This window comes from Lissotriton helveticus, chromosome 2_1 (assembly GCF_964261635.1).
Source record: "Lissotriton helveticus chromosome 2_1, aLisHel1.1, whole genome shotgun sequence".
NCBI classification, from domain to species: Eukaryota; Metazoa; Chordata; class Amphibia; order Caudata; family Salamandridae; genus Lissotriton; species Lissotriton helveticus.
The window spans coordinates 1,820,868,946-1,820,886,083 of record NC_136059.1 but is presented as its reverse complement, the minus strand read 5'-3'; the positions used below and the strand labels follow the sequence as shown (position 1 = coordinate 1,820,886,083).

The window sequence follows — 17,138 nt, the reverse complement described above, 5'->3', positions numbered from 1 at the left end:
CCATCCACCCAGTGACCCCGTACTTCTATGCACTGCCGAAGATTCACAAACCAGCCAGACCACCTCCTGGCCGACCCATAATTTCTGGCATCGGATCCCTCCTGGAGCCCCTTTCCACTTTTGTTGATTTCTTCTTGAGGCCTTTGGTGCGCACCATGCCCACCTACCTCCAAGATACAAAGGATGTTCTGCGTCTGCTGCCTGAGGTTGAATTCAACATCGATACTGACATCCTTGTCAGTTTCGATGTTGAATCACTGTACACATGCATTCCGCAGGAGGAGACCCTACTGGCAGTAAGAGGCTTATTGGAAGCCCAAGTTCATGACAGCATTACTCCTATTAGCTTTATCATGGAGCTAGCCAGGATAGCCATGACAGAGAATGTTTTCCAATTTGAGGACTCACTATACCTACAGACATCAAGTACCTCAATGGGGAGCGTTTTCACCCCTAGCTTGGCGAACTTATATGTCCATCTTTTTGAGACACAGTCTGTACTCGACCACAATAATCCGTTTTACCATCAGACGATATTGTGGAAGAGATACATTGACGATGTCCTGGTTGTCTGGCGTGGAGACACCACCTCAATACTTGCATTCCAAAGTTGGCTCAATGCCCAGAATCAATTTCTTAAATTCACCATTGAGTACAGTGAGTCAGAGCTTCCGTTTTTGGATCTACTCATGTTTCCGAAAGATGGTCATTTGGCCAGTAGGTTATATCGCAAACCTATGTCTAGGAACTCTCTCCTCCAATTTCACAGTCACCATCCATGCTCCCTGCGGGAAAATTTCCCATTCGGGCAATTCCTCAGGGTGCGCAGAAATTGTTCTGAGAAATGTGATTTTGATGACCTGTCTCAAGACCTGAGCACTAAGTTAAGACAACGACACTATCCCAATGCCCTGATACGCAAGGCACGGAAAAGGGCCTCCAACAACCACCGTGAGGCTTTACTTGCCCTCCCAGTTACAAAACCAGCCTTGAAAAACTTGACTTTCGTAAGTACTTTCAGCACGGCCTCCACGCAGGTACAAAAGATAGTCCGCAAGAACTGGCGGATTTTGAATACTGCCGGAGTGACAATTCCGTTTCCATTGTTCGCCTTTAAGAGGAGTCAAAATGTACGCGATGGTCTAGTGCACAATAGGCCTCGCTCTTTCTCACAAGAGTCCATTACCACATTATAGAACCTACCATCGGTCCAGGGTCATTACCCATGCGGTGTGGGCTCTGTGTGTCCCCAGACAGAAAAGACCTTAACAGTAGACATCGGCAGAGAGCGCCCATGGATCTTGAAGTATCACACCAATTGCAATAGCGAGAGGGTAATTTATATGATATCATGTCCATGCTCCCTTTGCTATGTTGGAATAACCACGAGAAAGGTGAAGCTTAGGATCCACGAACATAAGAGTACAATCAGGAGAAACCGACAGGCAACACGCCTGACGAATCATTTCTTGACCATGAAACATACCGTTGAGGATTTGAAGTGGATAATATTGGAACAACCCTTCATCCCTCAGCATGTCAGTGATGTTTCCCATTACCTTTTTGTTAAGGAACAAAAGTGGATTTTTAGATTGAAGTGTGATACTGCAGGGTTGAATGACGAGATCCCGTGGGTTCAAATCTGAAGATTCTATTAAACATTGACAACCTATTTGACCATCGTGACATTTATGACACTTTAATACTATCTTCACCATGATCATGGGTGTTCCTCTGACGACTATCTAATCTGAGTCAACCTCGATGTCAACAGATACAGCTGAATGATTAGCTGATTCAGCTTAATGGCTGCACCCCCAGTCATTCTCTACCAAATTATGTTTACACCACGAGTATCCACTGTTTTTCAGATTCTATAAAGTCTTTATAGCAAGTTTCGTACCTTCGATTCTTTCACAAACTTTGCTATTCATTCCCTAACACGAGGTGCACTCGTGCACTTATACTCCTCCTTGAAGGGTTTGGTCAGGTCTATGGAACGGTACTTAGACTGTTCGTTTAAGGGTTTTTTTGTTGCTCAGTTGACCCGATAATTAATTTTAATTTTGTAATTAATTCTTGATAAAGGGATTGTACCGTTTCACATTGGATCTGTTTACAATAAGCGGTGACAAATTAATCGTTGCATGCCGCTCAGCCTGACAGTACTTCAACGTTTCTCATCTACAAATAGAAAGCTTGCTTTGTCTCAACGATTGAACATTTTTTAATACACCATAGCAAGGGAAACTCCGGACGCCCTGCCGTTGCCTGATTGGGCCGTTTTGCTAAAACTATGCTCCTATTGGCTATTTGTGTAACCAATAGTGAGCGCGATAATAGGCGGTGACACGTCAGTCTTTGTATGCCGCGCTGCAGCCTGACGGAGCCGTCAAGTACATTGACGTTTCCCGTTGGCCATCTCATTTATTTACAAATAGAAAGCTTGCTTTGTCTCAACATTTGGAACCGTTCTGATGCACCATGATAAGGGAAACTCTGGACGCCTTGCCGATGCTTGATTGAGCCGTTTTGTTTAAACTAGGCTCATATTGGCTATTTGTGTAACCAATAGCGAGCGCGATAATTCTAATCGCGCAGACCAATCAGGTAAAGCCTTCCAAATATCTGCCTAGAACTATGATACTTCTACTGCGGGCGAGATCGTTTCTCTCTCTGGTCCGCTTGTTTCTACCGATGTCGGAACAGCACGACCCTTGGGCACACCTCCGGAGGCTGTTACCACTCATTAGATGCTTTCTTTGAGGTCCGCAGAAGTTGTATTTAAACGGCCAGCCTGTTCGTCATGTTACCTTCCCCTCAGCTCAGTAAGGGTCTGAGGTACCGACGGACAGGTGAGTGCAGTGGGGTAGAACATATAAGAGGTCCATTTTACTTAATCTAACTCCGTCTTATGACGTTGTTTGGCGACTTTTTAACTGTATGTAATATTGTTTATACATCTCAGTCTGAGAACCTTAATTTGATTGTCTGCCATAAGGTCATGTACCCATCTCTGGGGACCAAGTTAAGAGGTTTTTCTTGTTTCTCCTGTTGAGCTTTTTCCCATTATGCTCAGCAGGTGTCCCTCATAACACGATCATACAAACATCATGGTCATTTCTTGATCAATATGGACACCTGTGGATCTGCAGTGTTATAACTCCAAGTGGCAATTTTTCGTGCGCATTTGGTTTTAACAACTATAATTATTTAACTTTCAAAATCATTGATCATCAGCTGGCTAGGCTAGCTTAGACTGCCGTTTTTTCTGCCCACTCTCGACATTAAGAGATTTATGAATGAAGTGTATATGTACCATACAAGATGTGATACAATGGTATTTATGTTTCCATTTCCCCAGAGCGGGGCCTCATTACCTGAGCGAGTGCCAGGTGAGGTGAGGCCACTCCCAAGCACATTTTGGGTGAGTGATTACACAACTAATAATGATTGAGCAATGTCTCTTTGGCTGCTATATGTCTTATTACATATATGTTGTTTTCATATCTTATATTGTGTGTGTGTACACTTTTTGTGTTTCAGGAGAGGATTTTTCACAACCATGACTTCAGATCCTACCATTAAGTATTTCAACAGATGGTAGGTTAACTGCTCCTGCATGGTATTTAGTTATCACTATTCTTTGTCACAGTTGCAGTAGTGTTGTAATAGTAGGTCCTGAAGAAAGCCATTTTTTGGCTGAAACATGTCGACCAGTTAATCCACCAATGGATAGTAGTATTTGTTGATAACTATCCACACTCTGCTTTTAACCTTGTCATCATGGTGACCGTCTCAATAAAATTAGTTCTTAGGCACCATGTTAGTCAATTTTAAATATCACTTCTTTATCACTTTTCATTAGTACATATTCTTTGAGCACTGCACTTTTTCATTACCCACAGCTCATAACTTATCTGCTGCCTGGCTTTCCATCACTGGCGGATCCGACACTAGAGTCTCCTCACAATACTTACTAGTGAAGAACCTAGTGGATACCAGTCTGCATTCAAAAAATCCCAGATGATGAAGTTCCGCCAATGGGTGGGCTGATGGGTTTTCTTTTCCTTTCTTCTCTCCATTTGTCACCCTTATTAGTCTACACACACACTCATTCATTAGAAAACAGACACTTTCTAGCCTTTTCTGACCAGTAGCACCCCATTTGTGTTTTTTGTGAGTTAGAGTAGGGGATAGGGTGCACGTAGGTCATTAAACCATTTCCCCTGTAGACCCTCCTCCCACGTTGTGTTTTTATCTTGGTCACATGACCATCCGAGAATTTCCCACATATTTAAAGTGACAGAGGAATGCACGATGCAGTGTGCATAGAAATAAAAGAAATATTGCCAAATCATGTCATTTAAACACATACATTAAATACAAATGTGTTTTTAAACCCTCATAATATTACAAATAATGATACAAGGCATGGGAAATAAAGTGATAAATGCATTGACATATTGAATGCTTTTTGAAGTGAAGATATTAGTGATTGTCAAATACATTTAAATATTATCACATCTAGTGAGGGGCTCACTCGTTCTGATGGGCAGTCTCAGGGAATACAGAAATAATAATTATCCCATTGTTTGTGCATCCACTGTGGTGCCCAGACGTGTGGGTGGATCAAGGTAAAGTACCTTAGTGGACCATAAGGTGAAGTTGTGTCGGTAATGTGAAAGGTAGGTGGGTTTGTGATGGTATCAGTGGGGGTATAAATCAAAATAAAAACAAGTCGCCACAATACGTTGCTGAAGTGAGTCTATAGTAGAGATGGCCAGTGGGAACAGGCTGGTTCTCATGTGCTCTTATGATTATTGTAGTGACTATCCTTCCAACCAGGTCAGGGCGGTGGTCTGTCAAAATAAAAGCAAAGCAGATCAATGCAGTACAATGGTACAAAGTAAGTTTCTAATTGCTATCTAAAGTGCCTATGTAATGCGCCCCCAACGTGTGGTTGAGTTATACAATGCATTCTGATACATATATAAATTGACATGAAAATTTGGCAAAGTGAGTTAAAAAATAACAGTACAAGCTCTGTTAATAGTCAAACGAAAATTCATTTCTGGTGGTTGAGAACCAAACTCAATTAATTACAGGTGTATATATAATTCTTCATCATTCTTCATGCCATTAGGGAATGTACTGCCAGCCAGCAATATCAGCCTAGATTCTAGTCTGCGTAGAGCCTGTACTCTGTTACTACCCCTAGTGTTTCTGGGTATGGTGGCCAGGCCAAAGTATTTACCCTTCGTCCAGCCCCCCTCATGTGTTTCACTGAAGTGTCTGGTGGTGCTAAAGCTGAAGTCACGGTTGGTCACCGCTCTCCAGTGCTCAAGGATTCTCTTTTTTACTGGAAAGGTTGTTGAACCTACAGACCACTTGTCGCACGGACAAGTGATAGCATACACTACGAAATCAGTATTGCAATTAATGTTTTTGGTGATGCGTCATTTCCTTCTTGCTCTCCTCAGAGATACTTCGCTCACATTGTTACTGTGACTGCAGGCCTTGCACTTATTGCATTTGTAGAACCCTCCTTTCTGATCTAACCAAGTTTGTTTTGGTCTTGGGTTGCAGATGACTATTGACTAGGATGTCTTTCAGTGAGGTAGTTTTCCTGTTTGTCACTGGAGGTGATTGGCCCAAATTGTCTTTCAGGAGGGGGTCTTGTGTGAGAATGTGCCATCTTTTCTTGAGAATGTTTCAAAGCTGGCTGGCTTGTGTGTTGTAGGTGGTAATAAACCTGACCTGTGTCTCTGAGTTATTCACTGTGTTGGTGCATTTAGGTGGTGAGTATAGCGCATCATGGTGGCGGATGGAGTCAGCTTTGGTTGCCCCTTTCTGCAACCTATTTACCGGGTAACCTCTATTCCTGAATCTTTGCATCATGTCCTGTCTGTTTTTTTTGGTAGGTGACCTCTGTGTTGCAATTTCCCCTAGCACGTAGGAACTCGCTATAGGGAACGCTCCATCTGAAGTTAGGTGGATGGCAGCTAGCTGAGTGCAAAATGGAATTGCCTGCTGTTTTTTTACGGTAAAGGTCAGTTGTGAGTTTCCCCTCCTCAATAGTAAGCCTAATGTCAAGAAAGTCAATGCTGTGTTGGCTGTGTTGCATAGTAAATTTAAGGTTCATGGAATTGCCGTTAAGTAGCTTCACAAATTCAAGAAGATCACTTCCATTGCCCTCCCACACAAAGAAAACATCGTTGATGTATCTGAGCCATAGTCTGTTGTTACTGGACCCTGGGTCTAGCTCTTCACTCCAGAGTACCTGCTCCTCCCACCAGCCAGCCGCCAGATTCGCATAGCAGGGGGCGAAGCAGGTACCCATGGAAGTGCCCTGCAGTTCCTTATACCACCTCCCATTGAACATAAAAACATTCTCAGTAAGGCAAATCTCGATCATTTGAGGTAACATTTGTGTGTGTTCAAGCAATTAATTGTCTCTTGCTCTGAGAAAATGCTGACATGCTCTGAGACCACCTGGGTGTCTAATGCTCGTATAGAGACTTTCTACATCTAAAGATACCATCCAATAGTCGTTTTCCCAATGTATGTTGTGTATTTTTTGGAGGAAGTCCTTTGTGTCTCTGAGGTATGAATTAAGGTCTCTGACCTAAGGGAAGAGAAAGTGGTCAACGTATTCAGATGTTTTCTCAAGTAAGCTATTCTTGGAGGATACGATCGGAAGTCCTGGGGGTTGATGGCATCTTTTTGTACTTTAGGGAGTAGGTAAAATGTCTGTGTGGTAGGGGTCTCATTAAGTAGGAATTTTCTCTCATCCCAGCTGATGAGTTTTTTGTCAGACTAGTCCTGGAGATGACTGTGGTATCTGGTTTGTAGATTAATAAGGTAGTTTTTGTCAACCCTCTCATAACAGATAGTGTTGTTGATTTGCCTGTTTGCCTCTAGTATGTATTTCTCCCTGTCCATTATCATGATGTTACCCCCCTTGTCAGAAGATTTGATGACAATGCTGTCATATTTATGCAAACTGGAAATTGCATCCCAGTGTTCTTTCTTCATGTTTCTATTCTTGGGGCTGGTATCCATGAGTTTAAGTATGTCATTGCTGACAGTCTCATGAAATAGGTCTATGTTATCTTTGGGTGTCTGAGGTACATACCTAGAGGGGGCTCTGAAATGTGTCAGACTTATCATGTCAGTGGGTAATCCTAAAGAAAGTAGTGTTATGTTATGTCCCTCTGGGTGCAGTGGATCAGGTGCAAGGCTGGATATCGCGTTTTGGTCTAATAGATCCTGCATGTCCACTACAGCTGGTATATCGGCTATCGCTAGTGTTGGTGCAGTGCCCTCATTAGAGATTTGTGCAGTTACATTGTTGGTCATGGTATTCAGTTGTGAGCTGTGTAATTTATACAATATAACCTTACGCACACATTTGTATAGGTCAACTGGAGTATTGGCATAGTCTACATTATTATCTGGACAAAAAGATAAACCAAATTTTAAAACCTCTTCTTCTGCGGTTGTGATAGGTCTACATGACAGGTTCATTACCGTGAGCTGCTGGGTGTTGTCAGCCATTATTTCTTGGGATCCTGGCTTCTCGTTCCCATGCCAATATTGCCGCTCCTTTCTTCTCCTCCACAATCTTTTCTTGCTCTTGTGTTGGCGCCTCTTCCTTTTCCCCCTAGTTTTCCCCTGTACGATTGTTCTTGGTTCATCTGCATGAGACGTACCTCCTCACAAAAAGAAGAAAGTTACCCATGATTGGAGGCAGCACTGTCAATTTATTCTAGGTCGGAACTCACATCTGTTGTGGAGCCACTGATTCCTCTATCCACGATCCCCATTGCTTTGTCTTTGGCCATGATCCCCAGTGCTTTGTCTTTGGCCATGTTGGCTCTGATTTTGTTAAATTTGCGTGCAAATGTTAGTATTCTGCCGCTTTTATAATCTCTTTCATCACAGGAACATTTTCTTTCTTTTCTTTCAATCACTCCTTTCTCAAAGATTGTAATCCTTTCATCAACCAGTTTTAATGTGTTTTTAACTTCATTCTGGTCTGAGCATTTAGAGAATTCCACCATCAGGGCTTCGATTTGCTCAATTAGTTCTTTATGCTCATCACATGCATTTTTTATTAACATGTGTAGCGTGTTCCTGGAGCAGGTGTTGGTATTTCCAGTCCAGTCCTTCAGTAGTTGGGGTTTGGGGCAGTTCAGGGTAGGAATAATGAAAATTCTCAGACCTCGTGGGATCCTGCTAACCTCTAGATAGTTTTGCAGGGAAGTGGCCTCCCACCACCGGCTGGTTTCTTTCTTTCTCAGTCTCTCCAGTTGATTTCCCAGTTGTTTAACACTAGTGGTCTCTGGTGTTGCTGTGTGCTGGCTGCTAGGGTTCCCATTATTTTCAACATTTTCTTTTTGAAAATAAGGTTTGCGGATGCTTCTCTCCCCTTAATCCATTCTGCTGCCATATTTAAACACCGCTGCTTCGTTGGAAATATTCCTGCACCCTGTGCCGTGAAGCAGTCTCACAGGCGGGCTCTGGTTTCACTCTGAAACGCTCCAGTACGTCACCTTACACGAGCGGAAAGTTCAATTTTACCAATGCACCGGAAGGAAGAGCGAGTGTGTCACGGGCAATACGGGAAAGTTAGATTTCAATTCTCTTACCGCGTTGGTCGCTCGCTCTTGTCAACTCCCGGTCAAAGGTGTACATATCGTGCGGAGGAGACGCTCCTTTCAGCACTGAGGTTTCTTCAGAGTTACTGCCAGTGGGCGTGCTCTCTAGGGGTCCAGACGTCGGGTTGGCGAAAAAGCACTTCCCTTCCAGGCGAGCCGGGGCTCGTGAACCGGACGCCACCGCTACCACATTCCACGAGATTTTCTGCCAATCCGTGCAGAAATAGCGAGCCACACCAGGTATGCAGGTAAAAAGTGTTGCAGGTTTATTTAGGCAGACAGGGAAGACGCTTTTCGATCTCGACTGAGATCTTGGTCACATGACCATCCAAGAATTTCCCACATATCTAAAGTGACAGTGGAATGCATGACGCAGAGTGTATAGAAATAAAAGAAATATTGCCAAATCATGTCATTTAAAAACATACATTAAATATGAATGTGTTTTTAAACCCTCATAATATTACAAATAAGGATACAAGGCATAGGAAATAAAGTGATTAATGCATTGACATATTGAATGCTTTTTGAAGTGAAGATATTAGTGATTGTCAATAACATTTAAATATTATCACATCTAGAGAGGGGCTCACTCATTCCGATGGGCAGTCTCAGGGAATACAGAAATAATAATGATCCCATTGTTTGTGCATCCACTGTGTCTATATATATATATCAGCCGCGGGCCGTGGAGGGTGTTACGGTGGGGCAGGGAGGCGGGGAGGGGGAGGGGCGGGGTGGAGGGTGCTAAAAACAGGCATATGGATCATTGCAGGTAAGTACACAATTTAATTAATAAATCGAAATTCGTAGCGCGCAGTGCATGGCAAAAAGCAATGCTGTGCGCGTTACGAATTTCGTTTTATTAATTAAATTGTGTACTTACCTGCAATGATCCATATGCCTGTTTTTAGCACCCTCCACCCCGCCCCTCCCCCTCCCCGCCTCCCTGCCCCACCGTAACTCCCTCCACGGCCCGCGGCTGATATATATATATATATCTATATATATATATATAGATATATATATATATAATATATATATATATACACATATATACAGGACACAGGTGCTCGGTTTAAAACTGACGCAACACCAAAACAAAGGGCGCGCCAATAAATCGGACCAATCAAGCAAGGTCTGTAACACATTCTCCAAAGTTCCTTCTCACATAGAAAGATAACTATGTTGTGTCTTGCATAAATAATGAATTTATTCATCAGTTGCTGGACGCCTTTCACCTGTCCTGCAGTAAAAAACGTACTTCCATAATTAACAGAATTATTTACCTATTAAAGAAATATTATTAATTAAAAAACAAATGATAACTCATAAAAACTAATCAACTTCCCACACTTTACCCCTATAATCCCCACAACCGTCAGCTAAAATTAAACTTAATTAATTAATAACAGAATTAAAAATTATTTTCAATTAAAAAACTAACAGTATTTTACAACTAATTATAAAGTAAGCTAAATTAATTTACTTCCCACCCTTTACCTCCATAAAAGAAAACCCACACCCAAAAAAATAAACCATTACCCTAATTAAATATCAATTAATTAATTAATATTAATGATCAAATAAATAATAATTAATTAAACATAAATTAGTTTCCACGTTGTACCCCTTTAAACCCCACAACCATCACCTAAAAATAATTACACACTTTCCATATTCAATTATTGAATAATTAATTAATATTAGTTGACAACTAATTATTAATTAATTAAACATAAATTACTTCTCCCCCTTTACCCTTATAATCTCCACAACCTACACCCAAAATTACTCACACAATTCCTGTGATTAATTTTCAATACATTAATTGATATAACTTAACGCATAATTATGAATTAATCAAAAATAAATTACTTCCCACCCTTAACCCATATAAAACCCACTATCCACACCTGAAATGAATTACACAATTTCCATATTTCATTTTCAATTAATTAATAAATGTTAATTAACAAAGTATTATTAATTAATTAAAAATACATTACTTCACACCCTATAGCCCTATAAACCACAAAACCTGCCCCTAAACAAAATTGCACAATTACCATAATTAATTACCAATTAAATAAACAATATTAATTAACAACAAATGAATAAATAATAATTAATTACTTCCCACGGTTAACACTATTAAATCTCAATTAAATAAATATTAATAAATACAAAATATTCATTATTATTCTATGATTAAATTACTTCACACCCTATTCCCTTATTCCCCTATAAACCCAGAACCTGCTATGGAACTAAAAAACAAAACATTTAATTAATATAAAATTGATAACTACAAAAAATGTTACACATATATTAAAAAACAAACAATGCAAAAAAATACATCAGATACATTTAAAATATATACAAAAATACATGACACTAATTAAAAAATCAATATTTTAAAGAACTATATTTTTGCAACTTATATTAATTACTTCTATATTTTTAAATTCAATATTACTTACCTACAAATCAATATACTTGACAACGATAATCTTGCATGCGATATTTGTGTAGGTTGAATTTTTTTGGACTCAATATTCTGTCTCATTAGAAAAAGAAACCTTAGGCACAATTCCTGTGTATTCTCTAGAGGCAGTAAGTTCTTAAGGTAGATCTAGAGATCGAGCAAGTGATTGTGGTTGGACCTGTAATTCTCAATAGTTGATGTATTTATGTTACACTGCCACTATGAGGAAACCAACACCATGTTCCCTAGGAGGCTCAGAATCTAAGGGCATTTAACACTTAGAGACTGCCAAAGAGAAAATTGCATTTATTTGTTCACTAAGGTCCATATTTATGACCCGGCTTGTATCTCGTTTGCAACACTGTGGGGCCCGAGTGGCTCCGTAAATCTGGAGAAACAGAAAATCGAGGCATGGCCCTACTCTGCAGTGGGAAGGTATTCCATGGGCATTGCAAAGGTGTCTCCATACACTCCATGGATTTTGATTAATGGGTAAACCTGGGAATGCACCAAAAAGATTTGTCTTCCCAGTGGAACCTTATTGAGGAGAAATATCTTAATTGATCCTTGTTACTTTCTCTTTCTGTGTGTGTTGCATTCTGCAGCACACATTAAAAGAGGAATACTCCTCTAAGGATTGTTTTTTTGCAGAGAGGTAACCCTTCCTGCTCAAAAACGATTCTGCATGTTTTTCATAGGTATGAGGTTCAAGCTTGAGACAATTCGGATATGATTGCATGCCTTTTATTTCACAGGTCCAAAAGAGCCTCCTATGAATCAGGTTTAGTGAAACCATATTTTTAGCATAGATGTGTGTGTGTGATTGAGGTTTTTATATATGTGTTTGCCCATAAACAGTGAAGCCTTACTACATTTACCTGTCTAAATACACAATATGTTCATACACTTAGATCAGTATACTGCGGTAATAGAAGCCCTGAAGAATACCTATGACCAGTGAGGACAGGAAGGCAGAAATATGTGGAGTTTGGGCTTATGATTCCCGCAAATCTGGCCTTTGGTTTTAATCGTACTTTGGAAAGTGCAAATTAAATAATAATAAACTCCTCAACAAAAATTTACAAAAGGGAAATTTATATCACTTGCAAAAGCTCTAGCAAAGAACAAAGGCCCTTTGAGCTAAAAAATAAATAGCTGAAAATAGCCCGCCTTGGAGCCACTTGGGTATTGCTCACCCTACCCAACGTAGAGCTTGACTTGATGATGAAGCATGCCACATAGCATGTATGAGGGTCAGTGCAGCATAAAGAGGATACTACTTGATTGTGGTAGTTGTGGACTTAAAGGAAGATTCCCCTAAAGTACAAAACATGGAACATCACTCCATTTGAATTGAATTTTCCTGATCTGGGAGAATGTTTGAAAGTCCGAAAGAATCCTTTTGCTCCCCTCATTTTTTGGCTTATAGATGCAGTTCGAAGTCACAAGGGGTCCCACTGCATACAGTGCCACATTTTTCCATGTCTTTTGTTAAATACATACAAACACAAAGTTAGCTACATCTGAAGAAAGCTTTGACAAAGAAAAAACATGATTCCTGGTGCTTCAGTGGCTAAAGAGGAGGAATGGGTCCTCCATAATGTGAACAATACAAACTATGATATAGGGAAAAAAGAGAGGACAAAGTGGGTAAAAGAAAGGGAACATTCAACCAAATTGCCCTTCATGAATCATGGCAAGATGTGATTTTAACACGCAATGCATTCCAAAGTGAGTAAGTTCATGTATAATTTCCCTGTATTCAAATTACTAATGTTAAGAACTGTTTGGAGATGCAAAGGTAGAAATTGGGTAATGTGAGAAGATTCAACTGATGTGCAGGTGATGATGGGTGGTAAGAACAAATCAAATTGAATAATGTGGATTGGAACAAAGAAACTTGAATGACAAAAAAGAGAAAGGAAGAATAAAGTGTGAAAAAGAAGATGGATGCTAGACACCCAGGGGAAGTACTGAAAGAGATATTTGGAATAAGGCTTCCAGAGCAGAACTTTACTGAGAGCAGGAAAAATTAATGAGAGGGAGTGAGTTTTTGGTATGAGATAGAGGAAAGGAAACAAGAGGCAGTGATAAGTTTAAAAAAAGGATACCAATATCCCTATTGAGGAGAGCATTCTATATGTTTTACCTGAAATAGAACTGGAGTGGCCATCGTACATCCTTTAACTGATCCTAAAAATGATTTCTTCTTAATATTTACTAGAGCAGGGGTCTCCAACCTTTTCTTTAGTGAGAGCTACTTCTGATCAGTGAAATTCATCGTGAGCTACTACAGGCCAAGCAAATCACACATTGCTTCCAGAGAGCCCACACAGTCAGCTTTATTGACTTGAAGCCTAATTTCCATAGGAACAGTTTGTTATAATAAATCCCTCTGAAAATATCATCATGATTAATATGTGTCACATCGAGATTTGTGTGCTATGGCTGTTAACTAGACCTTATCACAAACATTTGGGAATGCTTCCGAGAGACCAAACTGTGGTAGCATCTCTTGTCTTTGGACATATTCTAGCCACCATGTACCTAAGAATCTCTTCAAATGGTGAATGCTGAGCGTTCACAGGTGTCCAGCAGTGAAGCTTCCGGCAATCTCAGCCTCTCATCTAGGAAGAAGGTAACCCTGTCCGAAATATGTATAGTGAAAACAAAGGAAGCTTTAAGTGGTTGAAGATAGTAAATAAAAACGTTTCCATCTCAGTATCTTAAAGTGATTTAAAAATGGAAGCACTTATTTGCAGTCAGTACCAGAAGGTACTGGGATGCTTTACATGAGCACCAGTTACATCAGAGAAGCTTGCATTTATTTTTTGCATGCACAGCAATCACAAGATTTGGGCCGCCATTGAGATTCAAACCTAGAAGGCCACATCCACTTTTCAAACTCACTCCTCTCTATTTTTAGAGGGCAAGAATTTACACATGAAATGGAAATTAACACAAAACAATGTACACTACCAGTGTGAAAAAAAGCTGAATAAACAAAGAAAAGTCAACCTGTTCCATGCTCAATTTGCCTATACAGCTGGTACAACTAAAACTATAAATTAAATGAAAAGCTCAGACGTGGCACTGGGGGTTCATTCCAATATAATATATTAAAACAAAGACAACTCAACAATTAGTGAGGAGCAAATACATGAGCAAGATGACGATTTAAGTGAAGGACCTAGTCACACTGCTTTCATTTATTCATTGCGACTAGGCCGTACTAACCACAATGATTAAATGAAAGCATCCTCTCGCATTTTAAATTTCTCCCAGCGTTTTACACAAATATTATTTTTCTAATGAAGAACCTCTCATGTGTTGGAAGTTATGGCATTGCCAGGTTTACACTGGTTGTGCTCTTGTGTCGAGAACCGCACCACCTGCATGCTATGTAAACCAAAGTCCTGGGCCTTGTAATAAGGCTCCGGTGTCAAAGCTGCCATTTTGCCTTTCTGCTGCTCCATCCAGACAGGTCGTGAAGGATGAAAGTTCCGTTCCTAGCTGCAGAAGGCAGAGAGCTTGGTTTCCGGTGGGAAGTCTAATGCTGCTTGTGCTGGGGCCGAGGTATACTGGGATTTTAGTTCTGGGGCATGCTATTAATATTGAAGTAGATGCAGTTGAATTGAAGCCCAGTTATGTGAAGGCGACGCCATTCCCCTTTTATGACTGACTCTTACTGTCCAGCCTGGAGGCCAGGCGGCCCACATTCCTTTCTGGCAAGAGGCTCCAAGGTGCACTGGCCACACCAATGCTTGTTTATTCAAGAATCTAAGGGGCACATTCATTAAAGAATTGTGTTGACTTTGCACCACGCATTGGGGTGCAAGAGTGACTCAAGTATTAAGTGAGATTTATCAAGCCACATAATGCCACGTTGCATGGCCTTGCATGGCTTGATAAATCTAGAGTAACGCAATGCAGCACAAATCACTTTGTTGCATTACTCCGCCCCAAGGAGGCATTCCATGGGTGGAGTCTGGGTGTTCACGCGCAGACACCCATGTATTTTGGTGCGTTCCCAAATTTACCATTACTGGTAGACCTGGGGATGCATCGAAATGCTTTGCTTCTCCAGGTGAGGCGTAACAAGGAGAAATATCTTAATTTCTCCTGGTCACTTCCTCTTTCTCTCTATGTGCTGCATTGTGCAGCACACACTGAAAGAGGAAAATGCCTCAGAGGATTGTGTTATACACGTAAATGTCCCTTCCTGCACAAAAACAATCCTGTTTACAATGCAGGCACCCTTGCACCATGGTGCAAGGGTGCCTGGGTTAACGTCAAGCAGCACATTGTGCTCCAGCTCAGGAACATGACAGGAAAGTGCTGTTTTATGTTAAATATGGTTATTGTCCTTTCCCTATCACACAGCACAGCAAGGTGATAGGGTGATTTTGTAATAAATATGCCCCTACATAACCATAGTTTAAATGATATAATGTTGGGAGTTACAAGTGAGTGAAATATTCAGTGAGAAATTGACGGGGATTGAAATAGAAGAAAAGCAAGGACATTTGGCCAGCAAGTATAGGGGAAGTACTCGAAGTGAAAGATCAACAGGGTGGACCAGAACAAAGTAGAGTAATGTAGTGAAAAATGTAAGATGGTAGGGGCTACTCTATTCATAGGTCTTGTGCATGTGTGTGTGTGTGTGTGTGTGTGTGTGTGTGTACGCCTTTCTGTCTGTCTGCCTCCATCAGGTTACAAAGGATGGGCAAGCATGTTGTGCATAATAGTTGATGGTTTAGTATTTGGCCTGGCATAAGCCACAAGCATTCCTTCAAACTACTTTTTTAAGAATGGTTGACATGGCTGCTTTGTTTGAATGCTAGATTTAAATCCCCTGTCTGACTTTACTACTTTCATAGCTGGGAATATGGAATTTGTTAAGTTAGCCTTTTAATTGCTCTGCAATTCAGTATGCCACTTAAAAATCATTGCCTTTTGATAGGATATGCTGTATTAACTGCAAATTTCATTCTGATTGCATAAACATTCAAGCATCCACTAATTTTGATTAGTCAAATCCATAATCATCATCATATCTGAAATAATTGTGCGAATTAAGAGCAGTGCAAAACATTATGGGTCTACTCAAGCAAAGCCATAATTACACTAAAATGCAGTCATAAGGAGGGACACAGAACAGAACATTGTCAAATCACTGATGGCAAGCTACATACATCACATTAAGCAAACATAAACGGTGGTACTTAATCTATAGTCAGAATAGTTACCGTTGCCAATCCATTTGCTTAGCAGCACTTTCCAATCCAGATGAAGAAACAAAATCATCTCAACAGTCTACTACTACAATCACATATCCCACACATACTACATTAATGGCAAGACGTTAACATGAATTCACCCACCCAGCTTTAAAATCACACAAACGAATTTACAACGAAAGACAACTATTTACAATTAAAATATTGGGAAATTAAATTGTCAATTCATGTGACATTAGAATGCAAAATAAAGAAGAACACATCTGAAAAGTGATGGTGCTCAAATAACAAGAGCATTGCATTAGGACTCTGGTGAGCTGCGGCTGCTTTGCTTGCTACAATAGCGATCCTATCGTGCTTGGCCACAGATTGTTTTTATCATCGCTGCTTTTTTCTTTTAACTATTGCTTTCTTGTAATCATTCATTTGAACTTACCTATTGCACTTTACATCTTCCGGTCACTGCCCTGGTCCACCGCGGGTCTGTGCCGTTTGAGTGGAGGGCGTGGTTGGAGTCACTTTGCACTTTGCCACGTCAGCATTTTTTCCGCTTCCGGATAGGCGGTGGGTGTAAAGATGTGCTCTACAGTGGGCTGCTCTGTCTTACTCTACTACTTAATGCAGGCTGGCAAACAGATGCGCAGCTGACTGTTGTGAGTTACGGCCGCTTTATTGCATGCTTGTTACAATAGCGATACTATCGCGCTTGGCTACAGATTGTTTTTATCATCACTGCTTTTTGTTTTA

The 17,138-nt window shown here is 40.5% G+C and overlaps 1 long non-coding RNA gene across 1 annotated transcript in view; it reads right to left on the bottom strand.

The window, feature by feature from the left end:
- Nucleotides 1-16,861, bottom strand: part of LOC144819941 (uncharacterized) — a 299,129-nt gene extending 282,268 nt beyond the window's left edge. The window contains exon 1 of the long non-coding RNA XR_013607631.1: nt 16,828-16,861. This is a non-coding gene — a long non-coding RNA (uncharacterized LOC144819941). The remainder of the gene's footprint in view (nt 1-16,827) is intronic.
- Between the last annotated feature and the right edge of the window lie 277 nt (nt 16,862-17,138).